This window comes from Neoarius graeffei, chromosome 19 (assembly GCF_027579695.1).
Source record: "Neoarius graeffei isolate fNeoGra1 chromosome 19, fNeoGra1.pri, whole genome shotgun sequence".
NCBI classification, from domain to species: domain Eukaryota; kingdom Metazoa; phylum Chordata; class Actinopteri; order Siluriformes; family Ariidae; genus Neoarius; species Neoarius graeffei.
The window spans coordinates 27,919,560-27,943,496 of record NC_083587.1 but is presented as its reverse complement, the minus strand read 5'-3'; the positions used below and the strand labels follow the sequence as shown (position 1 = coordinate 27,943,496).

At 43.5% G+C, this 23,937-nt stretch overlaps 1 long non-coding RNA gene across 1 annotated transcript; it reads right to left on the bottom strand.

Annotated features, from left to right (window-relative positions):
- Nucleotides 1–17,462: 17,462 nt before the first annotated feature.
- Nucleotides 17,463–19,270, bottom strand: LOC132867905 (uncharacterized). Its single transcript, XR_009650786.1, has 3 exons — nt 19,152–19,270; nt 18,231–18,332; nt 17,463–17,913 (listed from the first exon to the last, which is right to left on the bottom strand). It is a non-coding gene; the product is annotated as an uncharacterized LOC132867905 (long non-coding RNA).
- Between the last annotated feature and the right edge of the window lie 4,667 nt (nt 19,271–23,937).

Sequence of the window (23,937 nt, the reverse complement as noted above, 5' to 3'; positions counted from 1 at the left end):
ATCCACCACGCTGGGTTGCTGGCCCTGTGTGGTGGGCAGAGTAGGCTGCCTTCTTCTGTACTCCGCGTTCCTCAATGGGCAGATTTTGGAGTGGAATGATATGAAACACAAATCACCAGATCTGGACCAGAGAGGCAACTAGAGAAAAACCAGTGGGCTAACCCAAGCAGGGACTGGTCCTGATTTGTAATCGGGGTTTACTTCCCGTCTGTTGATTTTCCTCGAGGTTTTCTCCTGAAGCCTTTCCCAAACAGGGGTATAGCCACAAGGCAGCGGAGGTTTGAAATCAGGGTTTTCCTTCCCCTAGGGGGACTGCCAACCAAGGCTAATGAGCTCCACTGACCCAGGGAGTATACCGTCCCTTACTCAGTCCCTGGTGTAACTTTTGTCTAAGACAGGTGCACCACGTGAAGGTAGTTACCCAGGAGTTAGGTGACCAGAGCCATGGGGAATAGTCACCCTTAGCACCCTGATATGCAGCCATGATTATTTCAACTGTTATTCACAATGCCAAGTTGGCAATGTTCTCCATACAGTAGTGTGCAAAAGTCTTAGGCGCATATACGGTAAAGAAATGCTGTAGATGATAATTGGCTTAAAAAATAACGAAACAAAATTTTGAGTGGCACAGTGGTGTAGTGGTTAGCATGGTCGCCTCACAGCAAGAAGGTTCTGGGCTTGAACCCAGCGGCCGGCGAGGGCCTTTCTGTGTGGAGTTTGCATGTTCTCCCCGTGTCAGCGTGGGTTTCCTCCGGGTGCTCCGGTTTCCCCCACAGTCCAAAGATATGCAGTTAGATTGATGTGGGGCAGCCTTGGGCTGAGGTGCCCTTGAGACCCCTGACTGCTCCCCAGGCACTGTGTGTGGCTGCCCACTGCTCTGGGTGTGTGTGCATGTGTTCACTGCTTCAGATGGGTTAAATGCAGAGGATAAATTTCAGTGTGCTTGAAGTGTGCATGTGACAAATAAAGGTTTCTTCCTTTTTTTCTTTGTTTCAACATTAAAAAATACTATAAACACAAGTAAGCCATAATACATTAAATAAAGTCAATATTTGGTGTGAGACAACCCTTTGCTTTAAAAAAAGTAGTCTCAGGTACAGTGTGTGCAGTTTTATAAGGAAATGAGCTGTAGGTTTTACTGAGCATCTTACAGAACCAGCCACAGTTCTTCTGGACACTTTGACTGTCACACTTGCGTCTTAATTTTGCACCAAAACCCAGTAGCCTTCATTATGTTTTCTTTTTTAATCTGAAACGTGATCTCTTATGTAATATGCTGCTCAGATACAAACATTTTCTTTCTCTAACATTTAATTTTGTGCTGGAAAATGAACGTTTGAACTCTAAAATGTTTTTGTACTGACTCAATGTAGAAGTCATAAAATAGAAATCTATAACAAAGTTTGTATCCCCCTTGGTGTTTGTCCTGTTTTGTTGCATTACAAGCTGGGATTAAAATGATTTTTGTAGGGTTAGCACCATTTGATTTACACAATATGCCTGCAAATTTAAAGGTGATTTTTTTTTTTTGTATGTAGTGTGCATAGGTATCCCCCCCCCAGTCAATACTTTGTAGAGCCACCTTTTGCAGCAATTACAGCTGCAAGTATGTCTCTATTAGCTTAGCACATCTAGCCACTGGGATTTTTGCCCGTTCCTCAAGGCAAAACTGCTCCAACTCCTTCAAGTTAGATGGGTCTCTGTTCTCTCGGCCCTAATTGAATTGGAAGAAGAGCAACAGTCAACTTCATTGACCAAGATACCATGATGAAGCTTAATCTCCCAGTGCAATCTATACAGCACCCATTAAAGATCCAGATCATCGATGTACGTCCCATTAGGACCAGTACCATAGCCATATGCACCAAGCCTCTCACACTGAAAGTCAGTGCACTGGATCACAAAACTATTTCCTTCCTGGTCACTTTCAGTACTTAGAAACTGATTATCCTGGGACTCCCATGGATTAGCATTCATGACCCTCAGATTTCTTGGCAGGACAAAGAGATCACGAAGTCGTCAGAACAGTGCCTCCATTGATGTTTGCACTTAGATCATCTCGTCCTTGCCTCCATCTCAGTGGAGAGCCCCAACACCCCTGTCACTGTGCCAATTCTTGAAGCTTATCATGACCTCCGTAAGGTATTTAATAAATTCAAGGCTAGCAGTCTACCTTAGCACAGACTTTATGACTGCACCATAGATCTCTTTCCAGGCATCATGCCACCATGCAACTGTATCTATCCTCTATCTCTCACAGAACAACAAGTCATAGAGGACTATGTCCAGGAGGCCCTCTTAACAGGGTTATATTTGTCCTTCCGCCTCGTCTGCTTTAGCTGGCTTCTTTGTGGAGAAGAACGAAGGCGGCTTATGCCCTTATATAGACTATTCAGACTTAAATCATATCAAATCACTGTCAAATACCCTTTTCCTGCCCTACTGGTCCCCACAGCCCTGGAAAAAAACTGTATTGCATTATGCCTTATGGGCTCTCTTGCATCCCCTTGGTGTTTCAGTGTCCAATTAATGACATTCTGATGGATATGTTTTGAAAGCTTGTCATGACCTCTATTGATGGCATTTTGATTTACTCCCGATCTCATGATACTCACATCACCCATGTCAGGCAAGTTTTGTCCTCTCTCCTCAAAAATCAACTCTATGTTGACACAGGTGACTCAGGCCTAGTGGTCATTCTTCACTGACTGGAGCAGAAGTGGAGTCCGGCAGCCATCTGAGTGACTGAGCAGCCCTTTTTAGGACAGCACTGCTCACCTCCCCAGCACGAGGAAGGGGCTAGAAAAGGTGCCCCAAACATTGCCTGTTCCATGCCTCCTTGGCCGGCTTACCGCGGTTGGCGGGAACCCCATTCAATGCGGTCGAAGCAACAAGAAGAAAATCAAAATAGTTCCTCTGAACATCGCCGCGTGGAACGTCCGCACGCTTCTAGACCGTGTCGACTCAAACAGACCACAATGATGCACAGCGCTCATTGCCCATGAACTTGCCAGATACAACATCGACATTGCTGCCCTTAGTGAGACCAGGCTAACAGGCGAGGAAGAACTGACAGAAAGGAGTTCAGGTTACTCCTTTTTCTGGAGCGGATGTGCACCAGAAGAGAGATGTGAAGCTGGAGTTGGATTTGCCATAAAGACATCAATCATCAGCAAACTGGCTCATCCCCTGAAAGGGGTAAATGACCGTCTAATGACCGTGCGACTTTCCCTATCCTATGGCAAGAAGTTCACCACCATCGTGAGCTGCTATGTAGAGCCCTGCACTCCTGCGGGAGTCCCGCGGGACCCGCGGGACCCACCGCAAAGCAGTGCAGCATGGGACAAATTTTGAAAGCTCATTGCGGGCGCGGGAGTGCACAATGCAGGCGTGGGCGGGAGCGGTGATAAGCTGCAGTCCTGCTAACTAAAAACGTGTTTAAAATAAAATTTATAAATTATTAATTTATGTCTATCATATATAATTTGTGCTGGATATTTTATTTGGCATTAATAAAAACATTTTAAGATGCCTAAATTTGCAGAGAGAGTCAGATTGCCATTAATCACCCTAACGGGCAATCCTTTGATCACTCTAATGACTCGCCATTCACACCCAGCCTCCAGTGACCCACACTAACATGATGCCTCAATGACACCTTAGATGAGCTGGTCATCAGAATTCTGATTCTGATTCTGATCCAGGAGAGGATAAATATCTCTCGTACGTTTCCGATTCCTTTCCTCTTCCGTGTTTGAGATCTCCGATCATGGCAGAAGAGCAGAGCTCCTCTACTGAAGCTCACAGTGCTTCAAAAGTAAGTGCTGCTTTAAAAAGAGGTACAGTTACCATTAAAAAGTCAAGAGTCCTGAAATCGGACATTTGGAAATCATTCTCACTTGTGTACGACGCGGAGGGAAATCAGCTGCCCTTTGCTTGCTGTGATAAGTGCCAAAAGGTTCTGACATACTAGGATATTCTAGTTAGAAATGCTTTACAAATGTAAACTGGGTTAGCCTAATGTTTTGTATGGCTGAACAATAAATATACCAAATTTCCACTTGGAATTACATGCTCGCCTGTCGTTTTTTTATTCATTCATTCATTCATTATCTCTAGCCGCTTTATCCTTCTACAGGGTCGCAGGCAAGCTGGAGCCTATCCCAGCTGACTACAGGCGAAAGGCGGGGTACATATCCTTCTACAGGGTCGCAGGCAAGCTGGAGCCTATCCCAGCTGACTACAGGCGAAAGGCGGGGTACACCCTGGACAAGTCGCCAGTTCATCACAGGGCTGACACATAGACACAGACAACCAATCACACTCACATTCACACCTACGGTCAATTTAGAGTCACCAGTTAACCTAACCTGCATGTCTTTGGACTGTGGGGGAAACCGGAGCACCCGGAGGAAACCCACGCAGACACGGGGAGAACATGCAAACTCCACACAGAAAGGCCCTCGCCGGCCCCGGGGCTCGAACCCAGAACCTTCTTGCTGTGAGGCGACAGCGCTAACCACTACACCACCGTGCCGCCTCGTTTTTTTATTGTTTATTATTATTATTAGAGACACTGATGAAGGCAACAGCCGAAACGTTTGTCTCCTTCTGCTGCTAAAAACAACTGAAAAGAAATGTAACTAAAAGAATAAGTTCAAGAGTGCCATCCATCTCTCCTTTCACATTAATTATTCATAGGAGACGCACCACGGGAGAGCGCATACTTAAATGATTAGCCTACTTAAATAATTATTATTATTAGGTCTACATGCTGCCATTTCAACATTCCGAATTCAGAAACAAGGTAAATAATAACAAACGTGAACGTGAGCTGTAGATATTTATGCTCAAATCCACTCAAAGTAGGGGGCGGGGCACCATCATGCTGTGTCAAGATAAGAACTTTCCTGAGAAATAACACGAACGTCTGCATCATGCGGGATTTGCGGGTGGGAGCGGGACAAAATATGGCAGGCGCAGGCGGGAGCGGGACTGAAAATCATAATTCTTTGCGGGAGTGGGCGGGAGCGGGACTGCACAATGCGGGTGCGGGCGGGAGCGGGACTGAAAAATCCGACCCACGCAGACCTCTACTGCTATGCCCCCACCATGACCAACCCTGACGAGATCAAGTACAGGTTCTATGTGAACCTTAGTGCCATCATCTCTGCTGTTCCTGCTGCAGACAAGCTCATCATTCTTGGTGACCTCAATGCAAGAGTTGGATGTGACAGCGTCTCCTGGGAAGGCGTGATTGGCAAGCATGGAACAGGAAAGTGCAACAGCAACGGCCTCCTGCTCCTCCAGACCTGTACTGAACATGGCCTCCTGATCACGAACACCACCTTCCGCTTACCCACTCGCAACAAGACATCATGGATGCACCCCCACTCTAAGCATTGGCATCTGATTGATTACATCATCGTCAGAAGGAGGGACAGACAAGATGTGAGGATCACAAAGGCTATGTGCAGTGCAGAGTGCTGGATGGACCACTGCCTCATTGTCTCCAAACTCAGCATCCGAGTGCAACCCAAGAGAAGACCCCAGGGCACCAAGGCACCGAAGCATGTTAACATCAACAAGCTGAAAGACGGCTTCGCCAAGCAGTCGTTTGCTGACACTTTGGAGGAGCGGTTAGATGCCACCATACTTGATGAGGAGGACGTTGAAGTGGCGTGGACCACTCTCCATGACATTGTGTACAACACAGCCATGGAGTGCCTCGGGCCACCTGCCAGGAAGCACAAGGACTGGTTCGATGAGTATCACACCGAGATCAAGGACCTTCTCGAGAAGAAACGTGCCACCTACAAAGAGCGTCTCCACGACCCCAAGTCAACAGCAAAGAAAGATGCCTTGCGGAGCATATGCAGTAATATACAACTCAAACTGCGCGTGATGCAAGATTCCTGACTGAATGCAAAAGCTGATGAGAGCCAAGGCTATTCTGACATGAATGACATGAGAAACTTCTACAACAGCCTGAAAGAAGTCTACGGTCCCAGCAGCTAGGGGATCATTCCCCCTGCTCAGTGCAGATGGGACCACGCTCATCACAGAGAAGGACAAAATCCTCGAGCGGTGCGCCGAACACTTTGACAGCATCCTAAACAGACCGTCCACCATCAACAATGAAGCCATTGCAAGACTACCGCAGATCCCAGTGAATGAGACACGATGCTGTCCCTACTCTGGAGGAGATTCAGAAGGTCATCCGTCAGCTGTCTCGCGGCAAAGCACCTGGATCTGACTCCATCCCACCTGAACTTTATAAGGAGGGTGGCTCAGCACTGACAGACAAGCTTCTCAATCTCGTCCAGATAATATGGGCAAAAGACACAGTACCGCAAGATTTCAAAGATGCCTTGATCATCCACATATACAAGAGAAAGGGAAACCGCCAAGCCTGTGAAAACCATCGTGGAATCTCCCTACTGGCCATCGCAGGCAAGATCCTGACCAGAGTCCTTCTGAACCGGCTCAACTTCCACCTTGAGCAGGGACTTCTGCCAGAAAGTCAGTATGGCTTCCGGAAGAATTGCGGGACCATCAACATGGTTTTTGCTGCTAGGCAACTCCAGGAGAAGTGCCAGGAGCAGAATGTCGCCTTGTACTCAACCTACATCAATCTGACCAAGGCCTTTGATACTGTAAGCAGAGACGGCCTCTGGAGAATCATGGCGAAATACGGCTGCCCCAACAAGTTCATCTCCATCATTCGACAACTGCATGACGGCATGCTGGCCAGAGTCCAGGACTGCGGAGAAACACCTGAACTGTTCCCTGTCACCAACGGTGTAAAACAGGGATGTGTCCTGGCTCCCACACTCTTCAGTATGATGTTTTCAGAGATGCTATCGGACGCATTCACTGGTTCGGATGCCGGGATCGATATTAGATATCATACCAACGGCTCAATCTTCAACCTCAGGAGGCTCCAAGCAAAAACCAAGGTGAAGTCAGAATCCATCAACGAACTTCTGTTTGCCGATGACTGCGCCCTTAACGCTACCACAGAAGCTGACATGCAATGTAGTGTCGACAAGTTCACTGAGGCCTGCAACAACTTCGGCTTAACCATCGGCACAAAGAAGACAGAAGTCATGCACCAGCCAGCACCAAGGAGACCCTACATCGAACCCAACCACGGGCGATTGCTCTAAGACAACGAGGTAGGCTCAGCCTCCTCTAAAAATGACGAACATCGTGTAGGATGAATTGCACTAGGCTTATGTTATAGCCGACCTTATAACATTGCTATTTCAGATCCAGAATCATAGAAATATATGTGCTCAACCCAACTACAGTGCGAAATCATTCCGTTATAACTTTCCCCAGTTCCCCTAATGTGTGCGTGAGTTTTTCCCCCTCATGACAGCGCGATGCAGCCCAGCCTCAGTGCACTTCAATGGCATTTGGGAGCTATGCAAGACGATTATTGGACAAATACTGCGAAAACGCCCGCCAATGGAGTCTCACGGACTCCCAGCCTCAGTGGACTTCAATGGCATTTGGGAGCTATGCGCTTTTCAATCTCAAAATGCAAGATGGTTATTGGACAAATACTGCGAAAATGCCCGCCCACAGACTCCGAGCCTCACAGTGGGAGGGACATGGCAGTTTCCGCGAGGAGACTGGTGACTGGTTAAAGCGGCCGGATATTTTCTTTGATTGACAGCTCGTTTCAAATATAGACAGGCAGTGGTGAATTTCAGTTCAGTCCCATGCGGATTCGCGAGTGGTGTGGTGTATTGTAAGAGATCAGCTTACATTTCGATTTCATTCATTACATACGGTTTCTACCAGCTTTTTTAGTTTGTATATATTTTCATTGTAAATAAAGTGTAAATATAGTGTTGTCAAGTTTGCTGTCTTAGTTCCAGAAATCTCGTTTATTTGAGTGACTGAACTTGAACTTGAGGGGGCTAGTCAGCTAGCAAGAAAGCTGCGCACGGATGCCAAGCATTGTTGATTTAATTTTGGCGAAGCCATTTGCCAGTCTTCCTTTCGAGGAAAAAAATAAAATTAAAGAGCAGGATAGACCAATGTCTCAAATTGACTTGGTGAAAAAGGTAGGGAATAATACTCGTTCCTTTCAGCTCTCCTGGTACGAGAAAGTGAATTGGCTAACAGCAAGTGACCCACATCAACAACAGTAAATAGGCTACTTTAGTAATATGTCATGGATGGACCAAAAATATAGAATCTATTTAAAATGTTTATGCTGAGTATATTATATTGGAATATATATTTTTCTGGATATGAATTAAACACAGCTACAATTTGGAAAACATTTTTAAACAAAAACACAGCCGAGAACATTTCACACTACAGACCTGGATTAAAAGTGAAGGGTTATCAAAATTGTCAATAAAACATTTCTCAGTCAAAATAAGTAAAATATAGGGAAAGTGTCATTGAATGAAATGTGTGGCACCCAGCTCTATGTTTGGCTCCCCAAGGTCAGTGCTTGTGCCTATTCCAGAACACTCTCCTGTTACTACTGAGGTTCCTGACAAAGAGCTGCTTTCAATAATGATCAATTTTTAAACAACATGCCACATGCCACAATTTTAAAATATAAAATGTTAAAATATACCCCCCCACCATCATGTATATTGGACAGTAGGCTAATGGGCCAAAAGAACCTGTTATTTCACAGTTTGTGACCCTGCCAACAATCAGCCAGATCAGAGGCAAGAGTATGGGCAAAATTGATGTGTTTTTTCTTTTTTCTTTTAAAATCTGGAAATATCGTAACCGACCAGGCTCCCCTGTCTGAAAGACTACCAGCCGCCACTGAACCCAACATTACCATCAACGGGCAAAGACTAAACATGGTTGACAAGTTCACATACCTCGGCAGCACCCTCTCCAGATCCGTTGTCATGGACGACGAGATGAACGCCAGATTCGCCAAAGAGAGTGCCGCATTTGGTAAACTAAATAAACATGTGTGGACCTGGAGGGGTATCTCAGAGGAAACAAAGATCAAAGTCTACCATGCCGTAGTCCTCACTGCTCTTCTCTATGAGACCTGGACAGTGTACCGGCATCATGAAAGGAAGCTCAATCACTTCCACACCACCTGCCTTCGGAAAATCCTCGGCATCAGCTGGCAGGAGAAGATCCCAGACACCGAGGTGCTCGCCCAGGCTGATCTACCCAGCATCCACACCATCCTGATGCAGTCGCAGCTATGATGGGCAGGACACATCGTGCGCATGGCTAACCACCACACTCCCAAGAAGCTACTCTGCGGGGAACTGTCACATGGCAAGCACTCCCAAGGAGGCCAGAAAAAGCACTTCAATGATACACTGAAAACTTCCCTCAAGGCATTTGACATTGACCCAAATGGTTGGGAGCAGATGGCGCAGGATAGGGACAGCTGGTGGGTGGCGGTCAAGCGGGGGGCAAAAGCACATGAAGTTCAGAGGCAAGCAACAGCACAGCAGTGCAGGCAAGCAAGAAAAGCCAACGCCACTCCAGCGTCTGCTGCTGCCATCCCGTGCCCACACTGCCCTTGCCTCTTCAGAGCTCAGACTGGCCTCATTAGCCACCTGCACACCCACAATTAACCCCATCCCCCAAGCAAAGGTTTGACTTGATGATCTTCATCATTCCGATGGACAAAGAAGATAACAAGAAGACAGTCATCTATATGGGCAGTGGGCAGATGCGTTTCATCTGTACGGGAAATGGACGACCCCACCCTCCATGAGTCTCCTGCTGCCTTGCAGGTCGGCTTTGGTTGGTCAAAGGCTAGAGGAGTAAACCCCGACAGAAAATCAGGAGTGGAGCCCCGTAGGCAGTTGACTGACGTACCCGTCACCTTCTGGCAGCTCCTACATCCCGACGGGTCCCCAGCTGTCCTGACCCTGTCTTGCCACTGGACCAGGCTCTTCGGGATGAGAGAGTGAGGTTGGCGCTGCGCAACCCTCCTTCACTTTAAACAAAGTCCCACGCAAGTCATCAGTCATCCCTCAACAAGCCCTGTGGCGATGGGTGAGTGGCGAAGCGACAGATGTGGGTACACTGGCAGTCGTAGTCGCGGACCTGCACACAGGCGACTCAGGCCTAGTGGTCGTTCTTCACTGACTGGAGCAGAAGTGGAGTCCGGCAGCCATCTGAGTGACTGAGCAGCCCTTTTTAGGACAGCACTGCTCACCTCCCCGGCACGAGGAAGGGGCTAGAAAAGGGGCCCCAAACATTGCCTGTTCCATGCCCCCTTGGCCAGCAGGGACCCCATTCAATGTGGTCAAAACAACAAGAAGAAAATCAAGATAGTTCCTCTGAACATCGCTGCATGGAATGTCCGCACGCTTCTAGACCGGGTCGACTCAAACAGACCACAATGACGCACAGTGCTCATTGCCCATGAACTCGCCAGATACAACATCGACATTGCTGCCCTTAGTGAGACCAGGCTGGCAGGCGAGGGAGAACTGACAGAAAGGAGTTCAGGTTACTCCTTTTCCTGGAGCGGACGGGCGCCAGAAGAGAGACACGAAGCTGGAGTGGGATTTGCCATAAAGACATCAATTGTTGGCAAACTGGCTCATCCCCCAAAAGGGGTGAACGACCGTCTAATGACCGTGCGACTTTCCCTATCCTATGGCAAGAAGTTCGCCACCATAGTGAGCTGCTATCCCCCCACCATGACCAACCCGGACGAGATCAAATACAAGTTCTATGTGAACCTTAGGGCCCGTTTACACGAGGACGCTGTCGGGTAAAAACGACTAAATATTTTATCGGAAGTGCCTTTCGTCTACACGGGGACGGCGTTTCCGAGGCTGAAAAACGGAAAAAATTGAAAACGCCTTCCAAAGTGGATAAGTTAAAAATGGCCCCCATTGCATATCCGTCTAAACCCAGCAAACACAAAACGTTTATAAAACGTTTCATTTGGGTTGCATTAAGGTTAGGTTTTATTAAACGTTTATGAAACGTTTATGAAACGTTGGTGAAAATTTAATAAAGTCATATTTGCTGACCCGTGGCACATTTTTTATCATCTCTTGGTATTTTTAGATATTAAGATGTCATAATGATTGTATTACAATTATCAAAATAATCAGTAAATGAGTAACGTTTTATTGACGTTTTATAAACATTCTCTTTAAAACGTTTCATTCACAATGTTTATGAAACGTTTATAAAACGTTATACATATTCAGAGACTTCTGGCTAAAACAGATAATATTAAAATTTCTACAATTAATTGTGTGATTATAAACACTACATGATGACATGTTTTTAAAAAGTATCAAAAAACATGGAAATAATTTTATGGAAAATAAGTGGTTGTATAAACGTTTAATAAACGTTGAAAAAAAACCTTCGATCTAGTTAAATATTTTTTAGATGTAGATCTAGATAGATAGATAAATCATTAAATGTGTGGCTCTAGTCTCGTAATTATCAAGTATGGTTTGAATAATTTGGATAGATGACCATTCGTCGTTTTATATTTGCTAAAATACACGCCCTTTTGGCCCTGGCATTTTGTTCGCTGGTTCCCTGCGCCTGCGCGACCTACGTCTTTGCGCAGAAGCAGGGACCGGAAGTAGCGCCATTTTGAGCGTGTTGCTGTTGGGACAAGATCGAGAAGGCTGGGTCCACTTAGAAGTTATCTTAGAAAATCTCCTTCATCGAAGGCTTTGCTCGAAGGCCAAACAACTTATTTGATTTAATTTGCTTTTTTATTTCAACTTTTAACTGATTTTGCGCATTTGCTATGATTACGTTAACTTTAATGTTTTGGTTCTTAGTAGCAAGGCTTCTTTAATAAATTTAGATAAATTTTTAAAATCTTTATCATTTTTGCTGTTCATGAGGGCTTTATATGTAAATGTGAATATTGTCTATGTAAAAAACCTCTGCTCTCAAATTGGTTTTGTTGAACTTGCAAAGAGGAATGAAATAAACTTAAGTGCAATAACAAAAATGTGTTGTTATATTATAAGTTTAACAGGTATTAACATGTTTCTAATACCGACTAGTGGCCTAGTGGTAGCGTGTCCGCCTCTCGATCGGGAGATCGTGAGTTCTATTCACGGTCGGGTCATACCAAAGACCATCATAAAAATGGTACCTACTATCATCTGGCAAGGCACGCTGCAATACAGATGTGCATGGGGAGTCAAACTCTGGTGGTTACCAGAGGACTAGCCCCCCACTGTAACCCTAGCTATGTAATAGGTGAGAGGCCGAGGGCTATGGAAACGGAGATTGGCGCCGCCCGATGCGCCACCATACAGGTTGGGCCTGGTTAGTACTTGAGTGGGAGACTGCCTAGGAATACCAGGTACTGTAAGCGGCGTGGGAAGGACTTTGATTTTGATTGATTTAACATGTTTCTAATAACGTTTCTAAAACATTAAAGAAACGTTTTACTATTGTTTTTAAATGGTTTTAAGAAACGTTTATACAATGGTTTAAAAAACGTTTCTGAAACGTTTCCAGAATGTTGTATGATGGTTTCCAGAATGTTTTTCAAACGTTTATATAACGTTTTTTCAAACGTTTATAAAACAAAAAAATTGTCCACAAATTTTGGTTTTATAAACGTTATTTTGTAACGTTTCTGAAACGTTAGCCAAACGTTTATACAAGGTTATATAAACGTTTTTGTGTTTGCTGGGAACTACCCAATACGCGAAACTCTGCTCGGATCTGCTCACGTCGGGTACGCGTTTACGTCATACATATGTCATATACTGTACATGCCAGCCCGGGAAGTAAGAAAGTAAGTAAAAAAGTAAGAGCATGTCTGATTACATCGATCCAACGGACCTTCAAGCTGCTCTGGCAGCTTTAATAAACGTCCAGGAGTCCTTCGAACATCTATACCGAATCTGCACATATACCGTTAATGAACAGAGGCGGGTATAGTATGCTCTTACTTTTTTACTTACTTTCTTACTTACCATAGCCAGAGTAGTTAGTCAAAGTTTTCGCGGCGCAGATGTGCAGATCAGACAAGACGGAAGATGTTGCGCATGCGTGCAGACATAGCGGAGGTCTTTCACAGCACCGCCTGGCATGCACATCTGTGACAGAGCGCAATGCGTCCGTCACTAAACAGCGGTTCTTCCCGCTGGTCATGTTTCAATGGTCAAGTGCAATGGACTAAACCACAGTTGCAAAGACATTCCAAATACAATCTGTGTTGTATGTTTGTTGTGGGTTTGGTAATGGGGGCTTTACAAGTATGTTTTGTTACGGGTACATTTGTTACAACTTTTAGATATGTAAAGCTGAAATGTTTGGTACATGTGTTCATAGTAAAAGACACGACAGGTTTAAACAGCGCAAGCATTTATTAGTTTTCACTATAAACAATAGAGTGTAAAGATTCATTAAGTGCGCACGTTTAACATCTGAATCCTTTTCTGCTAGAGTTTATCTAACATCAGCCAGAAATGTTTGTAGCCATTTACCTGCTGTAGTCTTCCGGGTGCGGGACCAAACCAGAACGCAGGTCTGAAAGCGCTTTTCCAGGTTTCTTCCGCGATGCGCGGGAAAGCAGCTCATTAGAGCGGAGAGAAATGGTCTAAAAATCTTAAGTAAGTGTTTGTTGTAATATTTAAGGTCTGCACATTGTTGTAGGAGTGTAATGCATGCAGTGAAAATGTTTAGAACTGTTAAAATCTGTCTAGATGTGTTGATTGATTTTAATTGTGTTAAGACTGTGCCGTAGTCTTTTAAATATGCGCTGCACTGTTCATTCGGGAGACGGCCTCGGCAGGGAGAGGACGCATGACTTGAGCTCTGTGTGAGTAATGCCAGAGTAGCCTAGCTTGCGTGGGCATTTTGTCCCAGAATTTTTTTTTTTTGGTTGGTTTTGTCATCAGTGTTTTTTGTTTGTTTGTTTGTTTGTTTGTTTGTTTGTCCTGTTTGTGTTAACTGCCGGCTTAAGAATAAAAAGAAAACTATTTTTGTACAAGAATTTTCCTTGTGGGGCGGCACGGTGGTGTAGTGGTTAGCGCTGTCGCCTCACAGCAAGAAGGTCCTGGGTTCGAGCCCCGTGGCCGGCGAGGGCCCTTCTGTGTGGAGTTTGCATGTTCTCCCCGTGTCCGCGTGGGTTTCCTCCGGGTGCTCCGGTTTCCCCCACAGTCCAAAGACATGCAGGTTAGGTTAACTGGTGACTCTAAATTGAGCGTAGGTGTGAATGTGAGTGTGAATGGTTGTCTGTGTCTATGTGTCAGCCCTGTGATGACCTGGCGACTTGTCCAGGGTGTACCCCGCCTTTCGCCCGTAGTCAGCTGGGATAGGCTCCAGCTTGCCTGCGACCCTGTAGAAGGATAAAGCGGCTAGAGATAATGAGATGAGATGAGATGGAATTTTCCTTGTTTTGCTCATCATTCTGACTGACTACTCCATCCACTCGGCACACTCTATTACAACATCCAATTGAATTCCACACATTTATGCGTCACCGTATAGACGCAGATTTCCTCCTTGAAAACGGTCGTGTAGACGCGGAAAAAAGTGAGAACAAAAACGGACTTTTGCGTTTTTGTTTCAGACCGTCCCCGTGTAAAGTTGGCCTTAGTGCCGTCATCTCTGCTGTTCCTGCTGCAGACAAGCTCATCATTCTTGGTGACTAATACAATGGGTTAGGACTACAATTGCCATGACAACTTTAGGACTGCAGTTGTCATGAACACCCCAGGGTTTCCTGATAACATTGCACTTTAGGGCTAAAGATCAAGTTTAAAGACGCTCTTAAGCAATGAACATTGTCTCTCTGTATGTGGTTTTCCTGAACACACATGTAAGAAGGACTCTTAAGAGCAACTTTCTTAAGAGCTTCTTTGCAGCACACATCCTTGCAAAAGGCATTAGTAGTTGTTAAATCCAGTCGATGAGGTCACATGGCATTTATTTTTCAATAAAAACCAATGAAATATAAAGTGCTTAAAATATGTTAATATATTGTCTCATTGTTAAGCATTACATATATAATGTGGTAATTAATAATTGTAGCTATTTTACATTTTTGGACAATAAAATTTTCCAATTTTCCACATATTCCAAGTGTGTTTTTTAAATTAAATGAACAACCATTCACACAAAAGAATGACCAAAAAATAAGCTAAATAATTAAGTAAAATGTTTTCTCTGTGCCTGCTCATTTCATTGTTACCCAATCAACAGCTTAATGTCCCTTATAAATCAGCATGCAGCTGAGTGGTATTTGGCGTATGAAGGAAGTACAGTATCTATCCCATCACCACCCTAGACCGCAGTGCCTTCTCTCAGCCTCATGGCCCCACTGCCTCCGCATCCCCTGGACCCTCACGGTTGACCGTTTCCCAGGCTGCAGGCAGCCAGAGTCCAGCTGGCTGAGAGTGTCAGTGCAGCCAGGAGCTGATCAACATTAAGAAGAAGCCACTCCAGTTACTATTGTATGAGACCTGCATAACCAAAGGGAGCAGCACCATCAAGAGTGGCTGGCCCTTAAACAGGCAAAACTAGATCTACTTGCCAGACAAGTGGAGCTTTAGAGTGGATTTGCTGATGTGCAGCCATGATTATTTCAACTGTTATTCACAATGCCAAGTTGGCAATGTTCTCCATACAGTAGTGTGCAAAAGTCTTAGGCGCATATAAAGAAATGCTGTAGATGATAATTGGCTTAAAAAATAATGAAACAAAATTTCAGGTGGCACGGTGATGTAGTGTAGTGGTTAGCAAGGTTGCCTCACAGCAAGAAGGGTCCGGGTTCGAACCCAGGGGCCGGCAAGGGCCTTTCTGTGTGGAGTTTGCATGTTCTCCCTGTGTCAGCATGGGTTTCCTCCAGGTGCTCCGGTTTCCCCCACAGTCCAAAGATATGCAGTTAGGTTGACATGGGGCGGCCTTGGGCTGAGGTGCCCTTGAGCAAGGTACCTGACCCCTGACCGGGCGCTGCATGTGGCTGCCCACTGCTCTGGGTGTGTGTGCGTGTGTTCACTGCTTCAGATGGGTTAAATGCAGAGAATGAATTTCACTGTGCTTGAAGTGTGCATGTGACAAATAAAGGTTTCTTCCTTTTTTTCTTCATTCTTCATTTCAACATTAAAAAATACTATAAACACAAGTAAGCCATAATAAATTAAATAAAGTCAATATTTGGTGTGAGACAACCCTTTGCTTTAAAAAAAAATAGTCTCAGGTACAGTGTGTGCAGTTTTATAAGGAAATGAGCTGTAGGTTTTACTGAGCATCTTACAGAACCAGCCACAGTTCTTCTGGACACTTTGACTGTCACACTTGCTTCTTAATTTTGCACCAAAACCCAGCAGCCTTCATTATATTTTCTTTTTTAATCTGAAACGTGATCTCTATGCTGCTCAGATACAAACTTTTTTTTTCTGTAACATTTAATTTTGTGCTGGAAAACGAACGTTTGGACACTAAAATGTTTTTGTACTGACTCGATAATGTAGAACTCATAAAATAGAAATCTATAACAAAGTTTGTAATCCCCCTTGGTGTTTGTCCTGTTTTGTTGCATTACAAGCTGGAATTAAAATGGATTTTTGGAGGGTTAGCACCATTTGATTTACACAATATGCCTGCAAATTTAAAGGTGATTTTTTGTGTGTGTGTGACAGAAACTATAATTAAGATGAAAAAAAAAAACAGAATACTGGAGTGTGCATAGGTATCCCCCCCAGTCAATACTTTGTAGAGCCACCTTTTGCAGCACACTGTAAAAAAATACCCTGTTAAAAAACAGGAATGACCTGGCAGCAGAGTTTCCAGGAGATTCCTGTTATTTAACGGTGCTCTAGTTTAACACTAAGTTCATGTAAAATAACAACATGAACTCACTGTAAACTAACAGGAATCACCCGTTATGATTTTCAGTATCTTCCTGTTATTAAACAGTGTAAAAACAATAATACTGTTAAACAACAGGAATGACCTGCAGCAGAGTTTCAAGGAGATTCCTGTTTTTTTAACAGTGCTTTGTTTAAATACGAAGCATGACAATAATAGTACAAAACAGTATTATGTAAACACAAAATAATTTTATTTCATATATTAAGATATAAATTCATACATATGTCATTAAAATCACAATTACTCAAGTCATTTTCAACAACTACCAATTCATGGAGGCTCTTCCATTGAGGAAAGGGAGGATCATCCTTTACATTTCAAATAAAATTATAATTAGAAAATTATAATTTTCATATTTCATCGATTCAATAATAATAAAAAAAACTCATGTTATATTGATTCCTGGGCGGCACGGTGGTGTAGTGGTTAGCGCTGTCGCCTCACAGCAAGAAGGTCCTGGGTTCGAGCCCCGGGGCCGGCGAGGGCCTTTCTGTGCGGAGTTTGCATGTTCTCCCCGTGTCCGTGTGGGTTTCCTCCGGGTGCTCCGGTTTCCCCCACAGTCCAAAGACATGCAGGTTAGGTTAACTGGTGACTCTAAATTGACCGTAGGTGTGAATGTGAGTGTGAATGGTTGTCTGTGTCTATGTGTCAGCCCTGTGATGACCTGGCGACTTGTCCAGGGTGTACCCCGCCTTTCGCCCATAGTCAGCTGGGATAGGCTCCAGCTTGCCTGCGACCCTGTAGAAGGATAAAGCGGCTAGAGATAATGAGATGAGATGAGATATTGATTCCTTACATACAAAACGAATTATTGAAAGCCTAATTGTGATTACAGAAACTATAAAGCAGTGGAAACCAAAATAAATATTACATCAGACCAACACTCTTCCCTTACATATTTGTTATTTGTTTACACTCCTACAGTAAAATCAACTTTTGCAGTGTATTTTCAACTTAAAATTTTACACTTACACTCTGAAATTAACAATTACACTCTGAAATTAACAATTTTTTCTTCTATTGGTCAGGACAATTCAGCCTGTTGGATAGTTGATGGGTCAATTCAGCCTGTAGAAAAGAGAAACAAGCAGGGATCGGGAGAGAATTACAACCTGATTAACAGGAAAATGGTGCCAAAATTATCCATGTGTTGTGTGCCACACATTATCAATTACCAATGATTTACTGTACATTCACACCAGAGGGTACAAATTTTACAAAGCACACAGAAGTAATCTTCTTTCCATTTAACGTGGATGGAAAGTTCATGCACCTATGCACCTAAGTAATACAGGCTAAAAAGCACATTCGCTGATAATGCTATGTTAGTCAAAACTGATTACTTGTAACTGTAGTAACTGTACTTCTGAAGACGTTTCACTTACCATTTTCACACCAGGGCGTAGCGGTAATCCATCACCTTCCTCAGCAAGGATGAAACCTTGGAGGGGGAGTTTCTCCTCCTCTTCCCACTGGCCTTCGTCACCCTTTCGGGATAGATGCGATGTGAATGTGGATACTACAGTAAAAGTACTATCACAACCCATAAAAGGGCATACAATACTGCGTCCCTCTTTGATGTGACCCTTAAGATGAGCATAAAATGCACTGAGGGAGTCGCATTTATCAGTGCACAAATCAATATAGCATGACAGATCCACTAAACCCAATCTGTTATCAAAGCCACACTCTTTATGGTGTCTGTAGACATGTGTCTTGAGACCAGAGTGTCTTTTGAAATTGAGTTGACAGTCTGGAGCACAGCATGGAAGCTGTATGTTGGGTATGTTGGCATGGATTTTTGTATGGTTGACATAACGAATGGCTGTGGTGGACTGATGCCCACATATTTTACAAGAAAACATGCTGTACCATGCAGCAAGCTCGTATGAGCTCAAGGAAGCATCGAAGTCAAGTGTCCTGACCTACGAAGTGAACTGCTCTAAATAACACCACTGCTCTGAATAACACCACCAAATAACACAAATTGAATCGATTTCATACATACACATCAACATTCACAGAACTGATTTTAAAAGATTACTGTATAACAAATATTAGAAATGAGCGGCTAGAGATAATGAGATGAGATGAGATAAATCAAAACCTTCACTAGCTAGCCAGTACGGGGCAGCCCGTGCTTGCTAGCAAGTAGCCTACTTCACTAACAAGTAAAAGTTAGCTAGCAGCTACAGGTTCTGGGCAATGCGACCTTTCGCCGGAACCAGGCTTAACTGTGAATTAATTGTGAGTACGAAATGATAGCTTCAAACTTTGAGAGACTGAAAAACAGACAGAAAATTCACCTTCTCACTCCAATTGACACACTCCAACTGCAGGCAGGTTTCCAGGAGGCGGGAACAAAGATCTTGGTAGGGTTACTCTCTTTGGCGGTAAACTCTGTTCCACTCCACCTCTCCCCGACTCGCCCAAGCGTGGATTAACAGGAAGAACGTGTATTTCGAAAAAACATTATGGGCGTGGTAATTAACAGCGCTGGACCGTCATTTAACCCATTCATCTCACCGATAACACGAAATCCCAGTTTATTCAAAATAACCCGTGGTTAATGTTGGAATCTTGGTGTAAATCTACAGAAACTTTTTACAGTGCAATTACAGCTGCAAGTATGTCTCTATTAGCTTAGCACATCTAGCCACTGGGATTTTTGCCCATTCCTCAAGGCAAAACTGCTCCAATTCCTTCAAGTTAGATGGGTCTCTGTTCTCTTGGCCCTAATTGAATTGGAAGAAGAACAACAGTCAACTTCATTGACCAAGATACCATGATGAATCTTAATCTCCCCGTGCAATCTATACAGCACCCATTAAAGATCCAGATCATTGATGTATGTCCCATTGGGACCAGTGCCATAGCCATATGCACCAAGCCTCTCACACTGAAAGTCAGTGCACTGGATCACAAGACTATTTCCTTCCTGGTCACTTTCAGTACTAAGAAACCAATTATCCTGGGACTCCCATGGATTAGCATTCGACCCTCAGATTTCTTGGCAGGACAAAGAGTTCACCAAGTCGTCAGAACAGTGCCTCCATTGATGTTTGCACCTACAGTAGATCATCTCGTCCTTGCCTCCATCTCAGTGGAGAGCCCCAACACCCCTGTCACTGTGCCAATTCTTGAAGCTTATCATGACCTCCGTAAGGTATTTAATAAATTCAAGGCTAGCGGTCTACCTCTCCACAGACTTTATGACTGCACCATAGATCTCTTTCCAGGCATCATGCCACCATGCAACTGTATCTATCCTCTATTTCTCACAGAACAACAAGCCATAGAGGACTATGTCCAGGAGGCCCTCTTAACAGGGTTATATTTGTCCCTCCGCCTCGCCTGCTTTAGCTGGCTTTTTCTTTGTGGAGAAGAACGAAGGTGGCTTATGCCTTTATATAGACTATTCAGACTTAAATCATATCAAATCACTGTCAAATACCCTTTTCCTGCCCTACTGGTCCCCTCAGTCCTGGAGAAAAAAACTGTATTGCATTATGCCTTATGGGCTCTCTTGCATCCCCTTGGTGTTTCAGTGTCCAATTAATGACATTCTGATGGATATGTTTTGAAAGCTTGTCATGACTTCTATTGATGGCATTTTGATTTACTCCTGATCTCATGATACTCACATCACCCATGTCAGGCAAGTTTTGTCCTCTCTCCTCAAAAATCAACTCTATGTTAAGGGGGGAAAATGTGAATTTCATATCTCAGTGATCTTGGCTCTAGGATATAACATAAGCCCCAAGGGTGTAGCTATGGATGATGCCAAAGTGGCTGCTGTGAAAACCTGGCCCACTCCCAAGACTGTCAAAGACCTCCAACATTTCCTTTGCTTCACAAATTTCTACAGGAGGTTCATTTGGGGCTTCAATGCCATCATTAACCCCCTCACAACCTTCCTCAAAAAAGGCCTCAAGCATCTTGTATGGAACTCTGCAGCTGAAAAGGCCTTTGCTAAGCCCAAGACTTCTTTTATCACAACTTCCATTCGGAAGCACCATGAGCACTCCAAGCCCTTCATGGTCAAAGTTGACAACTCAGATTCAGGAGTGGGAGCTGTGTTATCACAGTGCTTTGGAGACAAGCCCAAGTTCCACACAGTGGCATTCTTCTCGAAGTAACTTACATTGGCATAACAAAACTGACATTGGGGATCATGAGCTGCTGGCAGTAATATATTGCTAACAATAGTATAATGCTGCTATATTTTTAAATGATATTCTACTACTGATCTTTTACTTTAGTACTGTAGAATTAAATGTTACATACTGTTTATACATGAATTGTAACATCGCAAAGGTCAAATGAGTTTGAACAGAACCCAAGAAAGGTTAGGTCTGATTAGAGCTGAAGAATTGGAGCCAAATGAAAACAAAACTTGAATGAAAACACATGCCTTAAAACTTCCTTGTGTGACAGTGCATGGAAAGAAGTGAACCTGAAACTGCTGATCATATCTGAACCAGATTTCACGATAAATAATCCATTTTAAAGCTGAGAAAGTGTCCATGAACTTGATGAAACATGTATGAGGTGATGGCTGCCAAAACTGCAAAACACATAATGCTTTCTACAAAATGTTTTATACTTTGGCTCCCACAAAGTTCATGGGAGTAAGGCTTTCTCCTATCATTAGGAGATTGTTCATTTGGGCATGAGAAAGAGAAGTATAATAAACCAGTGACTTTTATTACTTTTTATAGTGACATTTGGAAACACTTATTTTCAGGCAAACACAAAATTGCACATACAGTCAAAAAGCCAAACCAATTTCACTAGCATGTATGTTATAATATTAATTCATAGCCAGCCTTTTCACTGTAATGCCAGATTTTAGTTCACTATATTTCACACTGCTTTATTGTTAACCTCCTTAATATATAATTTTTAATAATATCCAATTACTGATCATTTACTTTCGTACAGTAGAATTAAATGTCACATACTGTTTTTATATGAATTGTAATATCACAGAGCCCAAATGAGCTTGAAACGACTTACATGAGAATTATTTTACAACAAAGGTCAAGTTAGGTTAGAATGTCAGGTTAGAGCAAAGAAAAAAGAAAAACTCAGAATTGTGGTGCCAAAACAAACAACCACCCCTTAAAACTTCCTTCTATGTGTGAAGGAAGAAACAGGCCACAGAAATGTAAACTACGATCAAAAGTTGATAAGGCAGACATTCGAAAGAGACGTCACCGCTGCGGGGGGCACCCGATCGGCTCGAGGTTATCTAGAGTCACCAAAGCTTTACTTTGTACAAAACATTTTATACTTTGGCTCCCACATGGTTCAGGGGACTAAAGTTTTGTTCTGTCATTGGGAGATTGTACATTTAGTCATGCCAAAGAGAAGTATAACAAGAAGACAGTCATCTATATCCCCCGCCCTATATACCAACTATATATCAAGTTTCAATATATTATTTGTCATATTTTTCAAGTTCTGCTGCAGGAAACCATCCCTACCTCTTTACACTGACCTCAGCAGTCCATGGTATAAACCCACCAGACCTTTGGTCCAGGTGAGCTAAAAATTTTAATTTCTCACATTTCTTAGTATCAAAAGGCACATATACATTACTTAATCAACACATATACCAACTTTCAAGACCATATCACTCATAGTTTTCAAGTTCTGTTCTGGAAACAAAACCTAACCCTCAGACTAACCTGAGAGACTAAGTCTGAAATTGTTTCCATGGAAACATGAAAAATTAAAATTTCTCAAATTTCTTAGTATGAAAAGGCACATCTATATCACCTTGTTAATATGCATACCAAGTTTCAAATACATATCATGAATAGTTTTGAATATATGCTCCGGAAACAAACAATGCTCTTAGAAACTAAGTCAAAATCAATTTTTTATGTAAAATTTGAAAAATACTTTTTCTCAAAAATCCAGAATAGCAAAAAGCACCAGTTCACATGTTGCTTGATATGTATACAAAGTTTCATGAAGATGTCTTTATGTTTTAAAGATATGGCCCGGAAACAAAAATGTGACCGGACGGACTGACAGACGGAACCCGTTTTTATATCCCCTGCCAAATTTCGTTTGGGCGGGTGATAAAGCAATGATTCATTGCACATACAGACATAAACCCACATCACTTTTTGCTAACAAATTTATTTTTGTGACAATTTTAACACCCCTCACCCCATTTTAATCTTTTGAATTTTCAACCTTTCATTTTAACACTGAATTTTAAAATTTTTCACCTACTGCCAGCAATCATATCAGCGCTGCTGGTTAATAATATTTATGACAATCCTAATGATAATTTGTGGTTCAACATAGCCCTATAATATACCATTGTGGTCAGAAGTTTACATACAGGGACATGAATGTCATCACAAGTTTTTATTTATTTTGGGTTTATCTTGGGTCAAAAATTATAATAATTAATACATATATAATATAATAATTATTACATATAGCACATTTAATATTGGGTTAAATGTCCCTTAGAAAGCTTCACTTTGACAAGATGCTTTTGGTAGCATCCTCCAGCAATGCCGCTCAGCAGTTGGGCGATGAGCTGTTCCAGCATCATGCAGTTGATGATGTCCTCCATGCCGCACTCGCTTGCCTGTAACTACTGTTGGCAGGCGCCTTGGAGCTGCTGCGTGAATGCAAACGACCAGCTGACTTCGCTGTAGGCCAGCGCATGGAACTGTTGGCGATGCTTTTCCGGGCCGTGGCTGGCTCATTGCAGTATAGCCCACTTCAGGTCTGGATACTCCAGCATGCTGGTGGCAGGGAGCTGCCAAGCTATGCTTCCCCCAACAGGAGCGGCAATAGGCGAGCCACCCACTGCGAGATTAGCCACAAGCTTACCTCTGCAACGCACTCAAACAGCTTGAGGAAAGCTTCCAAGTCGTCCTGCAGCCCCATCTTAACCAGCTGCACAGGAATGCTGGCCACAGGAGCGACTGCTGGAGTACCCGCTGACTGGACCAAACTGCACATCTCCTGCTGGTCCTTCACTTGGGCTTTGAGCACAGCCTGGATGTGCTGCACCTGCTCAATTGATAGAGCAAGCAGCTCTTGGTGCTGGCGTTGGAG